Genomic DNA, 20,154 nt, shown 5'->3' with positions numbered 1-20,154 from the left:
GGGGAATGATGGAGAGCACTCTCAATCTGATTTGCAACCAAGCTAAGTTTGTAGATGTTGAGCATCATTTAAGATCAATTGAACACTGCTTGGAATGAGTAAGACTAGGCATGGAAACTGGTTACTGAGACATACCCAATCTTATTTATGGTGTTATACAGTCCTTCTGTACCACTGATATTGAAAAAATACTATCATTTTGAAAATAGTTAAAAGGACAGCCACAGCCAAACACTAACTGGATCACAACTAAATTGAAGCCAATAACAGGGATAATAGGGAGCAGTTTTTTTTTGTAGCCATGAATTCATTCAAACTTGCATATTTAAAAAACACCACTACAGATTATAACACAACTAAAAAATATGGGCGCTCCCAGTCCAACTGCTGCTACCTTCCTGCTTCTCCCTGTGCCAGTGATCTGTCATGTTTTACAGTACTTAGTGGTAGTGTACCTTTTCCATGACGTTCAATTTCACAATTTTAAGATACGCATTATCAGCAGAGCAGCTGACCTTGGAGAAAGTGACCATGGATGCTGCAGCCAGGCCCACACAATATGAGTCCTTGTTCGGAGCCTTGTCAGCTTTGGTGAAAGCTCAAATGGCTGCCATTTGTGGATGGGTCTCATAAGATGACAGCATCATGACTGTCACTTAGAAAGGCATAGATTAATCAAGGATAGTCAGCATGGATTTGTTAAAGGAAGGTCGTAGCTGAATAACTTGATTGAATTTTTTGAGGAAATAACAAGGGGGTTGATGAGGGTAGTTTATTTATTTAGAGATACAGCACTGAAACGGACCCTTCGGCCCACTGAGTCTGTGCCGACCAACAACCACCCATTTATACTACAGTAATCCCAAATTTCTTACCACCTACCTACACTAGGGGAAATTTACAACAGCCAATTTACTTATCACCTGCAAGTCTTTGGCGGTGGGAGGAAACCGGAGCACCCGGCGAAAACCCACGCGGTCACAGGGAGAACTTGCAAACTCCGCACAGGCAGTACCCAGAATCGAACCCGGATCCCTGGAGCTGTGAGGCTGCGGTGCTGATGTGGTCGACATGGATTTTAGCAAGCCTTCTGACTAGGTCCCGCATGGCAGACTGGTTACAACAAATAAAAGCCCATGGGATCCAGGGGAATGTAGTAAGCTAGATACAAAATTGGCTCAGTGGTAGGAAACAAAGGGTAATTGTAGATGGGTGTTTTTGTGACTGGAAGGTCATTTCCAATGGGATTCCTCAGGGCTCAGTACTAGGTCCTCTGCTTTTTGTGGTATAGACTAATGATTTGGACATAAATGTAGGGGGAATATCAAGAAGTTTGCAGACAACACAAAAATTGGCCGCGTGGTTGATAGCGAGGATAGCAGGTACATTGCAGGAAGATATCAATGGACTGATCAGGTGGGCAGAAAAGTGGCAAATGGAATTTAACCCAGAGAAGTGTGAGGTGATGCATTTGGGGAGGTCAAACAAGGCCAAGGAATACACAATAAATGGGAGGATACTGGGTGGTGTAGAGGAAGTGACAGACCTTGGAGTCTATGTCCATAGGTCGATAAGATAGTTAAGAAGGCACATGGAATCCTTTCCTATATTAGCCGAGGCATAGAATATAAGAGTAGGGAGGTTATGCTGGAACTATAGAAAGCATTAGTTAGGCCACAATGTGAGTATTGTGTGCAGTTTTGGTCACCTCATTACAGAAAGGATATAAATGCACTAGAGAGGGTACAAAGGAGATTTATGAGGATGTTGCCAGGACTGGAAAATTGCAGCTATGAGAAAAGATTGGATAGGCTGGGGTTGTTCTCCTTGGAACAGAGGAGGCTAAGGGGAGATTTGATTGAGATGTATGAAATTGCGAGGGGCCTGGATAGAGTGGATGGAAAGGGCCAACCATGCGTGCTGTTAGGATGGGAGTTCTAGGATTTTGACCCAGAAAGTGAAGGAATGTTGATATTATTCCAAGTCAGGATGGTGTGTGACTTGGAGGATAATTTGCAGGTGGTAGTGTTGCCATGTGTCTGCTGCTCTTGTCCTTCTAGGTGGTAGAGATCGTGGGTTTGCAAGGTGCTATCGAAGGAGCCTTTGCGATTTGCTGCAGTGCATCTTGTATATGGTACACACTGCTGCCTGTGCGCCAGCAGTGTAGGGAGTGAATGTTTAAGGTAATGGACGAGATGCCAACCAAATGGATCGCTTTGTCCTTGATGATGTTGAGCTTCTTCAGTAGTGTTGGAGCTGCACTCATCCAGTCATGAGGGAGTATTCACAAGCTCTGACCCGCTCTTGTAGTCACAGTTGTCTTGGTGATCCTCAGGATGTTGATGCCGGGGGATTCAGCAATGGTACTTCCGTTGAATGTCAGGGGAAGATGGTTAGGTTCTCCCTTGTTGGAGACGGTCATTGCCTGGCACTTGTGTGGCACGAATGTTACTTGCCACTTATCAGCCCAAGCCAGAATGTTGTCCACAAGCATGCAGGCATGGACTGCTTCAGTATCTGAGGAGTTGTGAATGGATTTGAACACTGTGCAATCATCAGCAAACATCCCACCTTTGACCTTATGATGGAAGGAAGGTCATTGATGAAGCAGCTGAAGATGGTTGGGCTTAGGACACTGCCCTGAGGAACTCCTGCAGTGATGTCCTGGGACTAAGACAATTGGCTCCAACAACCACAACTATGTTCCTTTGTGGAGGGTATGACACCCGTTAGAGAAGAGTTTTCCCCCTTATCTCCACTGACTTCAATTTTACTCGGGCTCTTTGATGCCACACTTGGTCAAATGCTGCCTTGATGTCAAGGCCAGTCATTCTCACCTTACCTCTGGAATTCAGCTCTTTGGTCCATGTTTGGACCAAGGCTGTAATGAGGTCTAGAAACAAGTAGTCCTGGTGAAATCCAAACAGAGCATCAGTGAACAGGCTATTGCTGAGTAAGTACTGCTTGATAGCACTGTCAATGACACCTTCCATTACTTTGCTAATGATCGGGAGTAGACTGATGTGGCGATAATTGGCCAGACTGGATTTGTCCTGTTTTTTGTGGACAAGGCATAACGGCAGTTTTCCACATTGTCCGGTAGAGCTACAACTCTGGCATCTACTGGAATAGCTTGGCAAGGGGCATGGCTAGTTCTGAAGCAGAAGTCTTCAGAACTACAGCTGGGATGACGTTGGGATCCATAGCCTTTACTATATCTAGTGCGCTCAGCCTTTTCCTGATGTCATGTGTAATGATGATGGGGATCTCAGGAGGAGGTCATGATGGACCATCCAATTGGCACTTCCGGCTGAAGATGGTTGCAAACACCTCAGCCTTGTCTTTTGCACTGGCATGCTGAGTTCTGCCATCATTAAGGATGAAGCCTCCTCCTCCAATTATCAACCACCATTCACGACTGGAAATGGCAGGACTACAGCTTTGGTCTGATCCATTGGTTGTGGGCTCACTCAGCTCTGTCTATAGCATGCTGCTTTCACTGTTTAACTGCATGTAATCCTGTGTTATAGTTCACCAGGTGGGTACCTCATTTTTAGGTATGGCTGGTGCTGATGGAGGCATGTTCTTCTTTGCCCCCTCATTGAACCAGGTATGATCCCCTGGTTTGATGTTAATGGTAGAGCGAGGGAAATGTCATGAGGTTACAGATTATGGTGGAGCACCTCATGGATGTTCAGTTTTGAGCTGCTCGGTCCGTTGTGCATGGTGGTCATGCCACACAACATGATGGAGTGTGTCCTCAGTGTGATGACAACATTTCATTTCTACAAGGATTATGCAGTGGACACTCCTACCAATACTTCTTTCGTCAGATGCATCTCCGAGGGGCAGATTGGTGAGAAAGAGGTCGAGTAGGTTTTTCCCTCTTGTTGGTTCTCTCGCCACCTGCCGCAAGCTCAATCTGGCAGGTATGACCTTCAGGTCTCGGCCCGCTCAGTCAGTAGTGGTGATACCAAGCCACTCTTGGTGATAAACATTGCAGTGCCTTACCTAGAATACATTTTGTGCCCTTGCTACCCTCAGTGCTTCTTCCAAATGATGTTCAACATGGAGAAGCACTGATTCTTCAGTTGAGGAAGGGCTTAGGTGGAAATCAGCAGGAAGTTTCCTTGCCCATGTTTGACCTGATGTCATGGAACTTCATGTGGTCCAGAGTCAATGTTCAGGACTCCCAGAGCCACTCCCTCCCAACTGTATACCGCTATGGTGTCACCTTGTGTGGGTCTGTCCTGCCAGTGGGACAGGAGATGCTCAGGGACGGTAATGGAGGAGTCTGGGGCATTGGCTGTTAGGTACCATTCTGGGAGTATGACTATGTCAGGCTGTTGCTTGACTAGTCCGTGGGACAGCTCTCCCAATTTTGGCACTAGTTCCCAGATGTTAATGAGGCGGACTTGCAGGGTTGACTGGGCAGTGTGTGCCTTTGCCCTATCCAGCGCTTAGTGGTCTGTCCGGTTTTATTCTTATCCGACTTTTCTGTAGTGGTTTGATACAATTGAATAGCTTGCTAAGCTATTTCAGAAGGCAGTTAAGAATCAATCACATCGCTGTGGGTTAAAATGGTTAATACCAAAAAGTATTTTTCTGTTAATTGTTATCCCCAACTCAGGAATTCTGCACTATGAGATTAAATGATGTACAGTCCAGTGTACCAGAATGTTGTGATTGATTAGCATAAGCAACCATTGCAACAGGATTTTGTGCTCCCCCAGAACAGTAAAGACCTGAAAGCCAAAAATCAATAATTTAAGACTGCAATATCAATGCATGATTAAATGTTATAAAACTTCAATTGAAAAGCTTCAATAAATATGTTAAACAAGAGATACTTTAAATAATTGGGTGAATGGCTTCCTTCTGTGCCATAATGACTATGATTCTAAACACAGAAAAGGGAAAAAAGCAAAGCATATGTCAGGTGCAACATTGTCTGCTTGATTCACTACCAAAGAAGCATCATAAATAATGAAAGGCTTGCTGTTCCCTCAGCAGACTAACACAGATTTGCCATTCAGAGAAAATAACTGAATATTCTTGTATTGAACCTTATTTACAGCACCTCACACAAAATAATCTTAAATCTACTGCAATTTTAACATCAGTGCTATTACAACTGTAATTATATTCTAGGTTTTTAAAAAAGGATTACTAGCAAGTCAAGGAGGAGCAGTAGAGAGAACAAGGTTAATCTCAGAAATAATTTGTACGGATAGCAGATTTTTTTTTCAGGTCTCTGGGTTCTAATGACAATACGATTCACATATGAGACTTAATTAAGTAAAATCTCAGTGTGAAATTCTCAATCCTCTACATGATAGATACCCTGGGCAGAATTTTTGCCCCCCATATGGCAGGCGCGTAAATTTGCGCCACTGGCCGGTGTGTCGGTTTATTGGCACTAACCCGCCCTCAGGCTCTTTTTCTGGAGGCAGGATTGACAGCAGAAGGGCTACCCAGCTGCAAGTGGTGAGTAGCCAATTTAGGTGAGTTAAAGGCCAATTTAGGGCAATTATCAGAGGCTAACAGGAATTTTCCAGTTGGCTTGCAGGTTCCCTGCAGTGTTCGGAACAGGCCAGCTGCTGAGAGGTAGACTCCCAGCAGCAGAATGGGAATACCAGCGCTCCAGGCTAACATTGAGGCCCTCCCCGCCTACCTGGTCACAGCTGCGCCCCTCCACAATGGTAGCCCAACTGCTGTGGCCAATTTTTAAATTCAAAATTAAAGTTGCTGTGAGGGAACCGCAAAGTGGAGGCGCCCTCTCTCGCTCTCTCACCTGAAACAGCAGGCTGTAGCTCCTGCCGTGCTGAAGGCTTCAAGAACCCGCCCAACATCCTGAATTAAATATCGAGCACACCCTCTAACCAGTAATTGGCCAACTTGGGGAAAATCACTGCTGGGTGACTGTTCCCCACACAGTGGCGGGAATTTTACGGTGGATGGATGGGAGCCGGACTCGGACGTGAAAGTCCGTGGCGAACCCGCTTCCGCCTAGCCTGGGGATCCGTCCCATATTTTACGGGTCCCCGGGCTTTAATTGTCCCGAGGAAGGACTTCCACCCACTTGAGGGACTTGCCCTGGACTTGCCACCGGGAGCGGTGATCACTGCTGGGACTGCAGCCCAGCTGACGCCATTGATCGAGGAGGGAAGGTAAGTAGGGGCATGCATCACCAGGGGGATCAGTCCTTCCCTGGTGAGACTGGAGTGGTCCTTTAAGGGAGGGGGTGTCTTGGGTCCTGGGGGTGGGTTAGGAGACAGGGGCAACCCTCAATCGGGCACCCTGTGCCCGACTGCCATGTTCCCCTCCCCCACCCCACCCCCCGCGCCTGGGGCGCAGAGAGGCCGGCAGCTATCGCTGGGCAGCCTTTCATGTTTATATCACCGGAGGCGGAATCGGGGCGGGTAGGCCTCCCAGAGCCTGCCGCTCAATTTTACGCCACCCCCACGCCACTATCCGACCCACTGGGGCAGTGTAAAATTCCGGCCAGTGTGGGATTAGGGCACCCGTTTGACCCTGACATCAGAATCCCAACCCAAAACCAAAAATCCTGCCCTCTGTCTTGGCTGAGTAATACTCTACCTTGTGAAAGGGACAGCTATAGTATAGTATATTTTAGATTAAAAAAGGGCAGGAACATAACAAAATATAATCACCATAAAAATCAATTTGAAAGGAAAAATTATGTTTATATCACATTTTCAGCTGTAAATTAGCATTACTAAATAAATCAAAATAGAGTAAATTGCTTCCAAAAGAGTGCTATCTAATAAGGTATTTTGCATTATACCTGTTTCTCTGTAATTACTGACTACAGGATCTCCGTTCGTTCCTTATTATGAGTGGTAATATACAGTATTTTACAAACAATGGGTGGCTGAGAAAATAACAGCCATTGAAAGGAGTTGTAAAGATACGCTCAGAGACAGTGAAATAAATGTTGGTGTTTTTGATTAATTTCCCTGGAAATTAGAGACAATTCTAATTTTTTCAGGGACAATGTAGGTCTGACTGATGTGCAGTGCATGAAGTCATCAGACCCCAACATGTCAATATTTATGAGGTACCTCTATGCTCCCAAAAACCCATGAGTTAAAATGGCGGAGGGAACACAGAGGTTTATGCCCAGCCTTTCTCTCCCTGTCCGCACCATTCCCGCCAGGCGGGCTGGATTAAAATCATAGAGTCATAGAGTCGTGCAGCATAGAAACAGGCCCTTCGGCCCACCGTGTCCATGCCGACCATAATGCCTATCTATACTAATCCCACCTGCCTGCATTAATCATTAACATTAATCATGTTTCACCTTTCTCAATAGCATCTCACAGCACTGATTTCACCTCTCCACCACAACTCTAAGCAATTTCCTCCCTAAGCCATAACACCACTCTCATTACAAAAGCAAAATACTGCAGGTGCTGAAAATCTGAAGTAAAAATAGAAAATACTGAAAATACTCATCAGGTCAGGCAGCATCTGTGGAGCGAGAAACAGAGTTAATGTTTCAGGTTGATGACCTTTCATCAGAATTGGAAAAAGTTAGATTTGTAACAGGTTTTAAGCACATACAGAGACAGGGAAAGGGAGAGGAAGGAAAGAACAAAAGGACAGGTCTGTGATAGGGTGGAAGGCAGGAAATTAAATGACAAAGGGATCATACTGCAAGGCAAAAGGAGATGATAACAAGACAAGAAAAGAAACAAAAGATGGGTTTAGAGGCGGTGTAAAAAGGAAAAGCAAAAAACTGTCCAAAACAAATGGGAGCAGAGGATATGATCTGAAATTGTTGAACCCAATGTTGAGTAAAGAATGCTGTAAAGTGCCTAATCGAAAGATTACATTAAGCTTTATTGGAACAGTGTAGGAGGCCGAGGACAGACAGGTCAAAGTGGGAGTGGGGCGGAGAATTAAAATGACAGGCAACCAGAAATTCGGGGTCATGCTTGTGGACTGAACAGAGGTGTTCCACAAAGCAGTCACCCAATCTTCATTTGGTCTCCCCAGTGTAGAGGGGACCACATTGTAAGCAGCAAATACGGTATGCTAAGGTAAAAGTACAGGTAAATCGCTGTTTCACCTGGAAGGAGTGTTTGGGACCTTTAACGCTGGGAAGCGAAGATATAAAAGGTTAATTGTAGCATCTCCTGCATTTGCATGTGAAGGTGCTATGTGAAGGGGAGGGGCTACTGGGGTGATTGAGGAGTGGACCAGGGTGTTATGAAGGGAACAGTCCCTTTAGAATGCTGCCCTCCTAACAAATTTTTCTGTTGAGTTAAAATGGCATTGGGGCAGAATGCATCTCCCTCTGCCCTGATTACCATTTTCATGACCAGCTCATCCTATTTGTGTTATATGGGCTTTGTTAAAATTGAGGCTGAGATGTTGATCATTGTCTGTGTGAGAAAGACCTCTTGATATCAGTCTTAAGGTTGACTTCTACTGGTTTGAATCTGAGTCCCCTGGTCCTTTAAAGTAATATTCTAGATTTAACTTTTCTAAACCATTTATTATCTTGTGTACTTCTATAAGATCACCACTCACACCTCCTTTCCAGGCTGAAAAGTTCAAGTCTGAACCAAGGGAACAATCTCATGGCTGTTCTTCACAGTGCCTGTAGTGCTCGAGTATTGTGCAGAACTGGACACAGTATTTCAGATATACTATGCTCTAGCCATAGTCCCAAAGGACCATAGGCATCTCTCCCCAATAGAGAGAGTCAGTTGGTGGTGTATAGCTTGAGGGCCATCACTCCTCAAGCGTGGGGCAAGGCGAGGAGGCAGGCCTCCATGAATTGCCACAACCGGTACAGGGATTGAACCCGCGCTGTTGGCGTCTTTCTGCATCATACTCTAGCCAACTGAGCTAACAGACCCCCATTTAGATGTAATATGTAATGTATGCTCATGACTTCCTCTGACTTAACATTCAAATGGTTTGGTCATGTCACTTAACTTTAAATTAGCTTGGTGGATTACTGGACTTGCTTAAGGTGGAGTCTACCAAGACTCTTGTCTCTTTCCACTTCAACTGTAGCTATATCAACACCATTTATGGAGTGCATGTATTGTTTATTTTCCTTCCTTTGCACTTATCTTCTCACATACTTATTTTGTGAAACTGTACTTTGAGCTGCTTCCTCCAATTCACTGCCCCTCTCAGTTTAGTATCACCTGTAAATGTAACCACTTCGCATTCAGTTTGTGTGTCCAGGTCATTTATGTAAATACTAAACTGTCATGGTCTCAGCATCATGCTCTGGGGCACCCCAACTCAGTATTTCCTCTCCCCTAGCGTGATACAACTTTTCCAATGAATACTCATTGTTTTCTACCTTCATCTGGTTTGTTATTCATTTCCAGAGTTTACTCTGAATTTCCATCACTTTAAGTTTAACTTTTCACAAGGGTTTTTTTTAAGATAGCTACTGATAGTCTAGGTCCATTTGGGATGTTACATTCTCAAAGTTGTTTGACCAAAGCAGTCCAAAAAAACCTTTGGCTCAAAGGGACTGGATTACAAGCGGGGGAAGTTATGCTTCAGTTGTGTAAAGCTTTGGTCAGAACCCATCTGGGCACTCCATCTCAGGAAGGATATAATGGCCTAGGAGGAGATACAGCACAAATTCACCAGAATGATACTCAGAGCGTTATATTATGAGGACAGGTTACATAAACCCGACTTGTATTCCCTTGAGTATAGAAGATTGAGGGGTGATCTGATCAAGGTATTTAAAATGTTTAAAAGATTCAGTACGGTGGATACAGAGAAATTATTTCCTCTGGTGAGAATCAAAAATAAGCGGACATAAACTAAAAGTTACAGCCAAGCCATTTAGGATAGAAATCAGAAGCATTTTTTCACACCAAGGCTAGTAGAAATCTGAAATTCTCTCCCCCAGTAGATTATGGATACTGGGATAATTGGAGCTTTCAAGACAGAGATAGATTTTTGTTGAGTAAAGGTATCATGGGATATGGAGGTAAGGTGGAGATGGGTAAATGGAGTTGAAATACAGATCAGCAATGATCTATTTGAATGACGGAGCAAGAGGGTGAATTGACCTATTCCAGTTCTTGTGTTTCTATGACACTGCAAAATTTGCCAAGTGTCAGTAAGGCTGCTCTAGAAAGGGATTTTTTGATTAGACTGTAAGAGGAACCAAGCCTTTAACACCTACAAATGGGCAACATTGCTCTTTAAAGCAACATTTCTCCCCTAAAAACGACTCACAGTCAGCACAAAAAAACAGTGGAAGTCCAATTGTGTAAAAGGCATGATATTTCAAAGTATTGCCTCGAGTCTGCTGGGAGTGCCATAGTTCCTGTGGTTAATGTTACATAGCAACATCTAATGAGTGAGTCAGTTTGAACAGATGCTGTTTCTGAAGACAAATACAAAGTAATGTTCTACAGTTCACTGACAAAAATATTCCTTCTTCATCTCAGGTGGACATTTATTTTCTTGTGACTATAAAGGATAAAAATAGGGCAGATATTGGTAGAAGTGCTTAGTAGAAGCCAGGTCCCTTTGCAGATATCTGTATTATTGCTTTAATCTACATTCAGAAATTTCACACACTAAAGTAATCAGTGCCAACAGATGCTGTATCCTGATGAAGGTTTTCCTGTATTTTCCCGATAATTCTTTCTTTTTTCTTTTTTTCCTTGTATATGAATGAAAATTAAAATTTCAATTTTCCTTGTGTTTTTGTATGCCATTGAGTCATTCACAGCACAGAAGGTAGTTATTCGGCCCATCGTGTCCATGCCAGCTCCCCGCGGAGCAATCCTGTCAATCCCACTGCTCAAATCAAGCCCCGTAGCCCTGCAAGTTTATTTCTTTCAAGTGCCCATCCAATCCCCATCCCTGAAACCATTCTGGTAAATATCCTATGCACCCTCTCAAGGATCCTCACATCCTTCCTAAAGTGTGGTGACCGGAAGTGAATATTCTAGTTGGGGCTTAACCAGAGCTTTATAAAGGATTTTTTTTCAAAGATTTTCTGATTATGCTATACTTATACTATAATAGAGATAATCCTCTACTTGTACAATATAATAGAAGAAAATCATACAGGAAAGGCCTCATAAGCTTCATCTCCCAGTTCATGTGAGAGGTGTGAGTAGAAGAGACTCAGCCAAATGGGCTCCAAGACATGGAAGACATGAGAGGAGTGGGTCAAAGTTGGATTTAAAACACAACTATGGGCCAGAGCAATCCAGCGGTCAGAGATATCCCCAGGCACAGGAGCTGAGCAGTGAGCGCTCATGCTCAACAAATGTTGGTTTAACTGGACAAAGAAAATCCCTTAGATGAGGAAATAACAGAAATTCCCCATCCTAACTGTATTCTTATCTGGAATCCTCTAAAGATAGGGACACTGGCTGTAATATACAAGACATAAAAAGTAAAATGTCTTGGGAAATCTTTTAAAGAATTATATAACATTTTTGAAAAACTATAGATACAAGTCATTTGATTCAGAAAGCTGAAGTAATCAATGTAAGACTTTCATAAAAGCGAGAAGTTCAATTCTGCTCTGCTAAGCTTTGAAACTCCATTTCCAATCAGTTATTTTATTTGCCCAGCTCTTATGTTATGTATTTCTACCTCTCTCTCCCTTTGTTTTACCTTCATCATGACTGCAACTAGAGGGAATTTGAACAGAACTGTAGCTGCTTCTTGACAAGACTTTAGGTAGAACTGGACTGCTTTGGACAAACAAATAACTAGTATCTCAACCTACACAAAAAAATCAAATACTGACTAGAAGCAATAGAGCTTTTGTGCAGCTCATTAAGTTATTTAAACTGGAATTGAAAATTGATTGGATTTATCAGCGATGTTGTTAAAGTACACACACGTGCTACATAAATACTGATTTCCACAATAATATACTGCTCATATAAATCTCAAAGGAAAGATAATCAACTAGGTTCTACATGACTGCGGAAAAGAAAAAGAAAATGGCCTAATATGCTATATCAGAAAAATCAATTGACAATCAGAAGGGAAGAAATATTCCATCCATTGCATTAATCTACATAATCTCTTAACCTTTAGGATTTTGAAGTTGACAAGACAGCTCATTTTTATACAGAGCATGTTGATATTTTATTTATCAGGGGCCTATTGCGTATCAACTAAATGCAAACCAGTTCTGGGTAGAGAGATTGGTAATGAAATAAATGGTATCTGAAGAAAGAAAATTCGTTACATTTGCTATTCATGAGGAAAGTAGCAAAACCGCTCTCAATTTATTTCTTACTATTTCAGAAAGGCTACGGATTAAGCAACAATCAAAATCTTTTCAGTTTTTTTTACATTCGTTCATGGCATATGGATGTCGCTGGCTAGGTGAGCATTTATTGGCTAATCCTAATTGCCCTTGAGAAGGTGATGGTGAGCTACCTTCTTGAACCGCTGCAGTTCATGTGGGATAGGTACACCTACAGTGCTGTGAGGAAGGGAGTTCAAGGATTTTGACCCAGCAACAGTGAAGGAACGGTGATATAGTTCCAAGTCAGGATGGTGTGTGGCTTGGAGGGGAACCTGCAGGTGGTGGTGATCCCATGCATCTGCTGCCCTTGTCCTTCTAGGTGGTAGAGCTCGCAGGTTTGGAAGTTGCTGTCTAAAAAGTCTTGGTGCACTGCTGCAAATGCATCTTGTAGATGGTACACACTGCTGCCACTGTGCGTCGGTGGTGGAGGGTGTGAATGTTTGTGGATGGGGTGCCAATCAAGCAGGCTGCTTTGGCCTGGATGGTGTCAAGCTTCTTGAGTGTTGTTGGAGCTGCACCCATCCAGGCAAGTGGACAGTATTCCATCACACTCCTGACTTGTGCCTTGCAGATGGTGGACAGGCTTTGAGGAGTCAGGAGGTGAGTTACCCGCCATAGGATTCCTAGCCTCTGACTTGCTGTTGTGGCCACGGTATTAAATGGCTACTCCAGTTCAGTTTGTATTCAGGTAATGTATTTCATTTTCCCATGTATAGTGTTTAAATGCAAGCAATTCAACTCAGGAGCAATAGGCTGTTTGTAGCACAGAGCTGGGCTGGCAATGCAATCAAGAATAGCTAGTTAATAAATTGATCTAACAATAATATATCAATACATTTTCAAACTGCTTTTGGTTTCTGTGAGTTCATATGAACACACAAGAATATGTGCATGGAAGCTACATTAGAAACTAGGAGCTGTGGTATTAAATGAGAAAAAAATTCTCTCCTGGTAAGAGTATTTGCATTTTATCCTTTTCACATTAGAGCCTTTATATCTTCTGTGTTGAGAAGATTTGCAAGCTTGAGCTGGAAATTGCAGGTATTATTGACTTGAAAGCAAATTTAAGCATATGGGATTAAAGGGAAATTGGCAATGTGGATATGAAATTGGCTAAAGGACAGAAAGAAGACAGTAGTAGCAAATCACTGTTTCTCAGACTCGAGGGAAGTATACAGTAGTGTTCCCCAGAAGTTGGTATTAAAATTCCTTCCTTTTTTGATATATATTAATAACCTGGACCTGAGTATACAAGGCATAATTTTAAAGATTGCAGATCACACGAAACTCAGAAATGTAGTAAACAGTGAGGAAGATGGGAACAGACTTCAGGAGGCAAGAGATTGGTGAAATGGGCAGACACATGGAAGATGAAATTTAACGCAAAGGAGTGTGAAGTGATGCATTTTGGTAGCAAAAATGAGGAGAGGCAATATAAACTAAATGGTACAATTTTAAAGGGGGTTCAGGAACAGAGCCACCTGGGGATGTATGTATACAAATCTCTGAAGCTGGCTGGAAAAGTTGAGAAGACTATTAAAAAACATATGGAATCCTTGGCTTTATTAATAAATCTTTGTAAATCACTAGTTAGACCTCAGCTGGAGTACTATGTCACTTCCAGGCATCCCACTTTCGGAAGAATGTAAATTTCTTAGGGAAGGTGCAGAAAAAAATTACTAGAATAGTGCCAATGATGAGGGACTTCAATTATGTGGAGAAACTGGAGAAGCTTGGGCTGTTCACCTTAAAGTAGAGAAAGTTAAGAGGAGATTTGATAGAGGTGTTCAAAATTATAAAAAGTTTGTGGCAGTGGCAGAAGGGTTGGCAACCAAATGACACAGATTTGAGGTGACTGGCAAAAGAACTATCAGTGACATGAGATAATATTTTGTTACATAATGAGTCGTTCTCCTGAAAGGGTGATGGAAGCGGATTCCACCGAATGGCCTACTCCTGTTCCTAATTTGTATGTTTGTATGTAATAGTAACTTTCAAAAGGTAATTGGATAAATACTTGAATAGTAAAAAGAAATTACAGAGCTATGGGGAAAGAGCAGCGGAGTGGGACTAATTGGATAACTCTTTCAAAGAGCCGGTACAGATGCAATGGACCAATTAAACTCCTTCTGTGCTGCATCATTTTATGATTCCATAAAAAGCCCTGGAGACTCATTCAAAACAATTCTGGATATGCATCACAAGTACTGTAATCTGCAGGGCTACGGACCAAATGCTGGAAGGTGGGATTAGAATGGGTGGAACATTTTTTGGCTGGCACATACACGATGGGCCAAGTGGCCTCTTTCTGTGCCATAAACTTTCTATGATTCTATGAAAGCAACTAAACATGCGTGCACTGTTGCTGTTATTGCAAAAGTGATTCTAAATGCAAGATTATCAAATTTTCTCATGATACATAAACATGAAGAGCAGTCGAATTCTGGGTGCAGCTCATGATAGGGTTATTTATGCTAATAGGCAGAAACATTGCAAATCAAATATAATACCAACATTTGTAAAACAATGCACATTGGACAATGTAATGTGTGCATGACAACAAAATAAATTAAATAGAATTAACAAAGGAAGACCCAGAAAGGGTGCTATATTGGACACATTACTCGCAATATCAAGATACAATGATGGGGCAATTTTTTAAAAAGCTGACAAAATGCTTAGATATCTAGCCATAACGTTGGAAACAGTCGACTCATGTTATCTTGAGGCTATACAATGTACTGATTAGAGTATTTTTGAAACATTCTGTACAGTTCTGTATGCAATATACAAAAGGAATGTGCAAATATTGCAGAAAAGAGCATCAAAAATCATTCCAAGTGTAAAGAGCTCAGCCATGAGAAATAGATTAAATTTTTTTAAAATCAAAGATTGAATCATCACAGGGGTTCTCCCAATTGTCCACCACAACCTTGTGTGCATGATTTCTCTGTGGCTTCCTCAGATATTCAGCCAAAGTTTTGCTGTTGATTTGGAGAACCCCAAGAACATTTAACCAGTCAAAATTCAGTTGGATGCTAGGGTGAGCATTAAGATGACACCACCTGCTGCTCTTAGTGGAGAAAAAAAGTGCATTCTACAGAGGAAGAAGGGAACAGATTTTGAGCAAAAGAGATATGAGAAGTGATGAAAAGAGATGACTTTTCAGATGGCTGTGGAAGGTAGGGAGTGAGGTTGTGATGACAGGGCTTTAGGGAGGCAATCCCAGAGGCTAAGACTGAGACAGCTGAAGAAACTGCTATCAATGGCAAAATGGAGCTAGAAGAGATGCATAGAATCCCAGAGTCAGAAACCAAGAGGGTATGAGAGAGAATGCAAGGCTGAGGTGAGGCCATAGGGATATTTGCACATGAGGATGAACATTTTGAATTCAATGTTTTGGGTAACAAGGAATCAGTGTAGGTCAGTAACGATGGGGGAATTAGTTGCACTTAGCGTGGGACAGGAAGCTGGTGCTTGAACTTTGAGCAAGTTAGATTTTATGTAGGGTGGAGTTCAAGAGGCTCGTATGGAGGGCATTGGAGAAGTTGAATCTAAAAGTGACAAAAGTGTAGATAAGCGTTTCAGCAGGGTTGGTGATGAGATGAAGGCTGGCAATGCTCTGATGGTAGAAATGCTCTTGATAATATAGCTCAGTTCTTGGTCACTGAGGCTGGACATATCCTGTGTAAGGACTCATGACTTATTACCATGGCAAAGAAATGTTTAGTGGAACCCAAAATGATGGCTGAGATTTCCTTGATGTCTAATTGGAGGAGTTCTGACTCATCCATAACTTGATGTCAGACAGGCAGTCTGAAAGCAAAAAGGTAATTGTGGGGTTGGGGACCGCACTGGAAAAGTGCTGCTGGGTGTCATCAGCATGCATAAGATATCTGAGTCTAACACTGTGGATAATGTCAGTGAGGGCCAGATGAGGAAGATGGAGGGATCAAGGGGAGATCCTTCAGGGGTGAGAGAGAGCGAGCTTAGGCTACCAAAAAAGCATTTTCTTATCCTTGACTTACATTCATGTAAACTGGTATCTAAATCAGTCTGTTTGCCAACTAAACAACTTCAAAATTTGCAAATTCAGTATCCCTAACAAGCACCAAATATCTGTAATTCTTCCATATCATTCCTTGCAGCTAAGCATTCATTCAGGTGATCTCCTCTACATTTACCTTCCTATTTTAATTAAATAGGAAATAATTTAGGTCAAAATAATATTGCATAGCACCAATTCTGCGAGGCAATGCTCTTGGTATGGAGCCTCACTATACGGAAGTGTGGATCAGAGTTTGGATTGTAGAACCCTCCAGTATGCATTCAAGCTGGGGGGCAATGCAGTGCAGTGCATCATAGAAAGCTTTACTGCCCTTTGGCCTTAACAATGACTTTAACAATTCAGACCTTAATAACAGCTCCCATTCTTCTCTAGGAGAGCAGAGGCTGGTAAAATAGTATGAGTGCATCAGCATTTCCAAAAATGGGAGAAGTTGTGACCTGGTACTGGGGATGGGGATGCCCTTTAAGTTTCCAGCCATCGGGGTGGTTTGCAACCCTGGTCTCTGCCTGTCTTTTTCTCCCACTAAACACATGGGTCACTTGAGCCTTCTCCGCTTTGCTAGATTTTCATCACCACACCCTCACCTCTGTAATTCTGCTGTAAGCTTTCAAGATCCCCGAGCGGTCAAATATTTTATTTCTCTAATTTCTCTCATTATTTCTTTTGTCTCATAGTAGTATCACTTCGACTATTTAATCATCTTCTAATCCCCATTTAATCACAGTCAATTCTATTTTTCTCCTGCCCCCTTTTCCAAGGCTTTACTCCTCCTTATAAAATGTTCATCTGAAACAAGTTCCAATTCTGACAAAGAATCATAAGACCTGAATTGAAAATGGCAAGAGTTTCTTTTGCCCCATGTATCTTTATTACATTAATCTTCACAACATCATCAATTACCAGTCTGCAGTTTCGTCAAAAGACTCAACTGCTGGCTAAGTTTTCAACAATTCTTCAATTATTGTACTCTAATCCTATTCCTTTTTGATTATCTTGCAGCATTTTAAAATCTGTTTGCATTAGCTGCATCTTTATGAAATGAATTGCACACAACCCTGCTGACTACCAATTCCCATTTAAAGCACTCATAGTTGAATATCCCAATTCTGCAGCTGCTTTTACCTTGCACTTAGTGCAATGGTAATTCAATTCTCACGTAACCGCAGGTAACACCCAAGTACTGTTGCCAGATTCACCAAAGCTAGTGGCCAGTAAGACCCAGGAAAAATTAACTTGCTGTAGACAACACAAGATCCATGTTAGGAGCCAACAGTACTGGCACAGCACTACAGCAACGTAAAAGAAGCTTATGTAAATGTCTCAAACATGTAAAGAACTGGTCCATTCTTAGCTATCTAAGCATAGCCAGAGTATCACCTGCAATGGCTTTCCTTCTCAGTCCTGCACCGTGGCGTCTGGTATTCCCCAAGGATGAATCCTTGGACAACTCCTATTTATCATCTGCATGCTGTCCCTCAGCGACATCACCAAAAAGCACAGCATTAGTTTTCACATGTATGCCAACAACACCCAGCTCTATCTCACCACCACCTCTCTCAATTCCTCCACTGTCTCTTAATTACCAGGCTGCTTATCCGCCATCTTGTATTGGATTAGCAGAAATTTCCTACGATTAATATTGCGAAGACTGAAGCTATTGTCTTCGGTCCTCGCTACAAACTCTGTTCCCTAACTACCGCCTCTCTCCCGCTCCCTGGTAATTGTCTAAGGTTGACCCAGAGTGTTCGCAACCTTGGTGTCATGTTTGACCCCATTATGTGCTTCCGACCACGTATCTGGCCCATCACTAAGACTGCTTATTTCCTTCTCCGTAACATCGCCCAAATCAGTCCCTGTCTCAGCTCATCGGCTGCTGAAACACTCATCCTTGCCTTTGTTACCACTAGGCTTGACTATTGTAACACACTCCTGACCAGCCTCCTACATTCTATCCTTCATAAACTTGAAGTCATCCAAAACCTTGCTGCCGGTGTCCTTTCTCGCACCAAATCTTGTTCAGCCATCATCCCTGTACTCACTGACCTATACTGGCTCCTGATTGAGCAATGCTCGATTTTAAAATTCTTATCCTCATTTTCAAATTCCCTCCATGGCCTCAGCCCTCCCTATCTCTGTAATCTGCTCCAGATCCACAACCCTCCGAGATATCTGCGCAAACTTGATTCTTGCCTCTTAAGCATCCCCAATTTTAACTACTCTACCATTGGTGACCATGCCTTCAGCTGCCAAGGCAATAAGCTCTGGAATTCCCTCCCTAATCCTCTCGCCTCTCTACCTTTCCTTCTTCCTTTAAGACACTTGCCATGCTCACGGAGGGAACAGTGATGAAATATGAAATGAGCTGGAGGAATTATGAAATAAAAGTCAATTGGTGAACTGAGCTACAAAAAAAAGGACACATTTATGCCACAGACAAGATGGAGTAGAGGTCAGGTGACCCTCCAGTACTGTCAATAAACATGTTTGTCTGTTGAAGACAAAACCCATTATCCACGTCTGAATTAGCTTTGGGGGAAAATAGTCCATTTCATGCTAACAACTCCTATCTGCAGGAATGAAGCTAACAAAGACTTTTACTGACAGACTGACACTGCAGCCAAGATTAAGATAAAGGCCGAATTTTATCCCCCACCCCCACCAACCCTCGGGAGTGGACAGGCGGTGGGCAGCCGCCAAGGAGGCTCGCCACCGTCCGGAGGATGAGGCCGGGCCAGGCCGTGCTGGTGTCGAGGTCCGTGGTGGGCCTCATTCGGAGCTATCTTCAAGCCCCACCCCTCACCCCCCTGCTGCCACGACAACTGCTTAAAATCCAGCCCTTTTGTCCTTGTATAAGACATTGGTCAGGCCTTAGTTAGAAAATTGCGTCTAGTTTTGGTCACCTCACACATTGGAGTATTGAGGCTTTGGAAAAGGTTCAGAGGAGGGTCATTAGATTAATTCCCAGTCTAAAAGATTTTAGTTAGCAAAATAGATTAAAAGGGACTCTGCATTTTACAGAAGTGTAGATAGAAGGGTGATCTGGTTGAGGTTTGTAAGATGATGAAGGGAATAGATTGTGTTTGAATTGACAGCTATTTCCAATTAAATAGGTTAGGGAGGAACAGGGGTCACAATTTTAAGTTGTATGAGGCCATATCTAGGTTAGCTATCAGGAGGTCGTTCATTCCCCAGAAAATAATGGTCTTATGGAAGAGAGTGAGTCACAAATATTTCCAAGGCAGTGCTCTACTGTGATGGCTAAAAGGAAACATGCTTTGTAGGGGAGGTCAGGTCTCTCAACTTCCTTTTGAATTGGAAATTAATATGCTTTGCTTAACAAATGCTAAATATTATAGCTACAGGCCTCGACTGTACCAGTCGCCCTCCCACGTTTCGTGAATGTAGCTAATCTATGCACAAGGATACTGGGTGAATCCGGCAGAGAAACAATAGTCATTTTTTTCTTTTCTGTTTATTGGGTTATTTGGAGGTGTGAGGGGGTATTGTTGTAATTTTATTGGCTTGTGTGATTTCACGATGTTGACATTTTGCATGTTTCTGGTTCAATCTAAAAAAATAAAAATTATTCATAACGACAGATTAGCTTTTAAACTATTTTTCAAGGGATCATGGTGAAGTGAGAATCAGAATCCTTTTCTTTTGCAATTTTCTGTGATACTGCTAATAAATACCTCAAAGTACCAATGCAAAGCCAACAGAAGTTTATTAAAAAGCAAATATTGGCCCAGATTTTACAGTCAGCGGCACGCAAATGGTGCTCACTGTT

The 20,154-nt window shown here is 42.6% G+C and overlaps 1 protein-coding gene across 13 annotated transcripts in view; it reads right to left on the bottom strand.

Annotated features, from left to right (window-relative positions):
• inpp4b (inositol polyphosphate-4-phosphatase type II B) overlaps positions 1-20,154 on the bottom strand; it is a 996,728-nt gene that overhangs the window by 735,213 nt on the left and 241,361 nt on the right. The window lies entirely within an intron of this gene.

The sequence above is a fragment of the Heterodontus francisci genome, chromosome 1 (genome assembly GCF_036365525.1).
Source record: "Heterodontus francisci isolate sHetFra1 chromosome 1, sHetFra1.hap1, whole genome shotgun sequence".
NCBI lineage: Eukaryota > Metazoa > Chordata > Chondrichthyes > Heterodontiformes > Heterodontidae > Heterodontus > Heterodontus francisci.
This window is presented reverse-complemented; position numbering and strand designations above follow the sequence as displayed.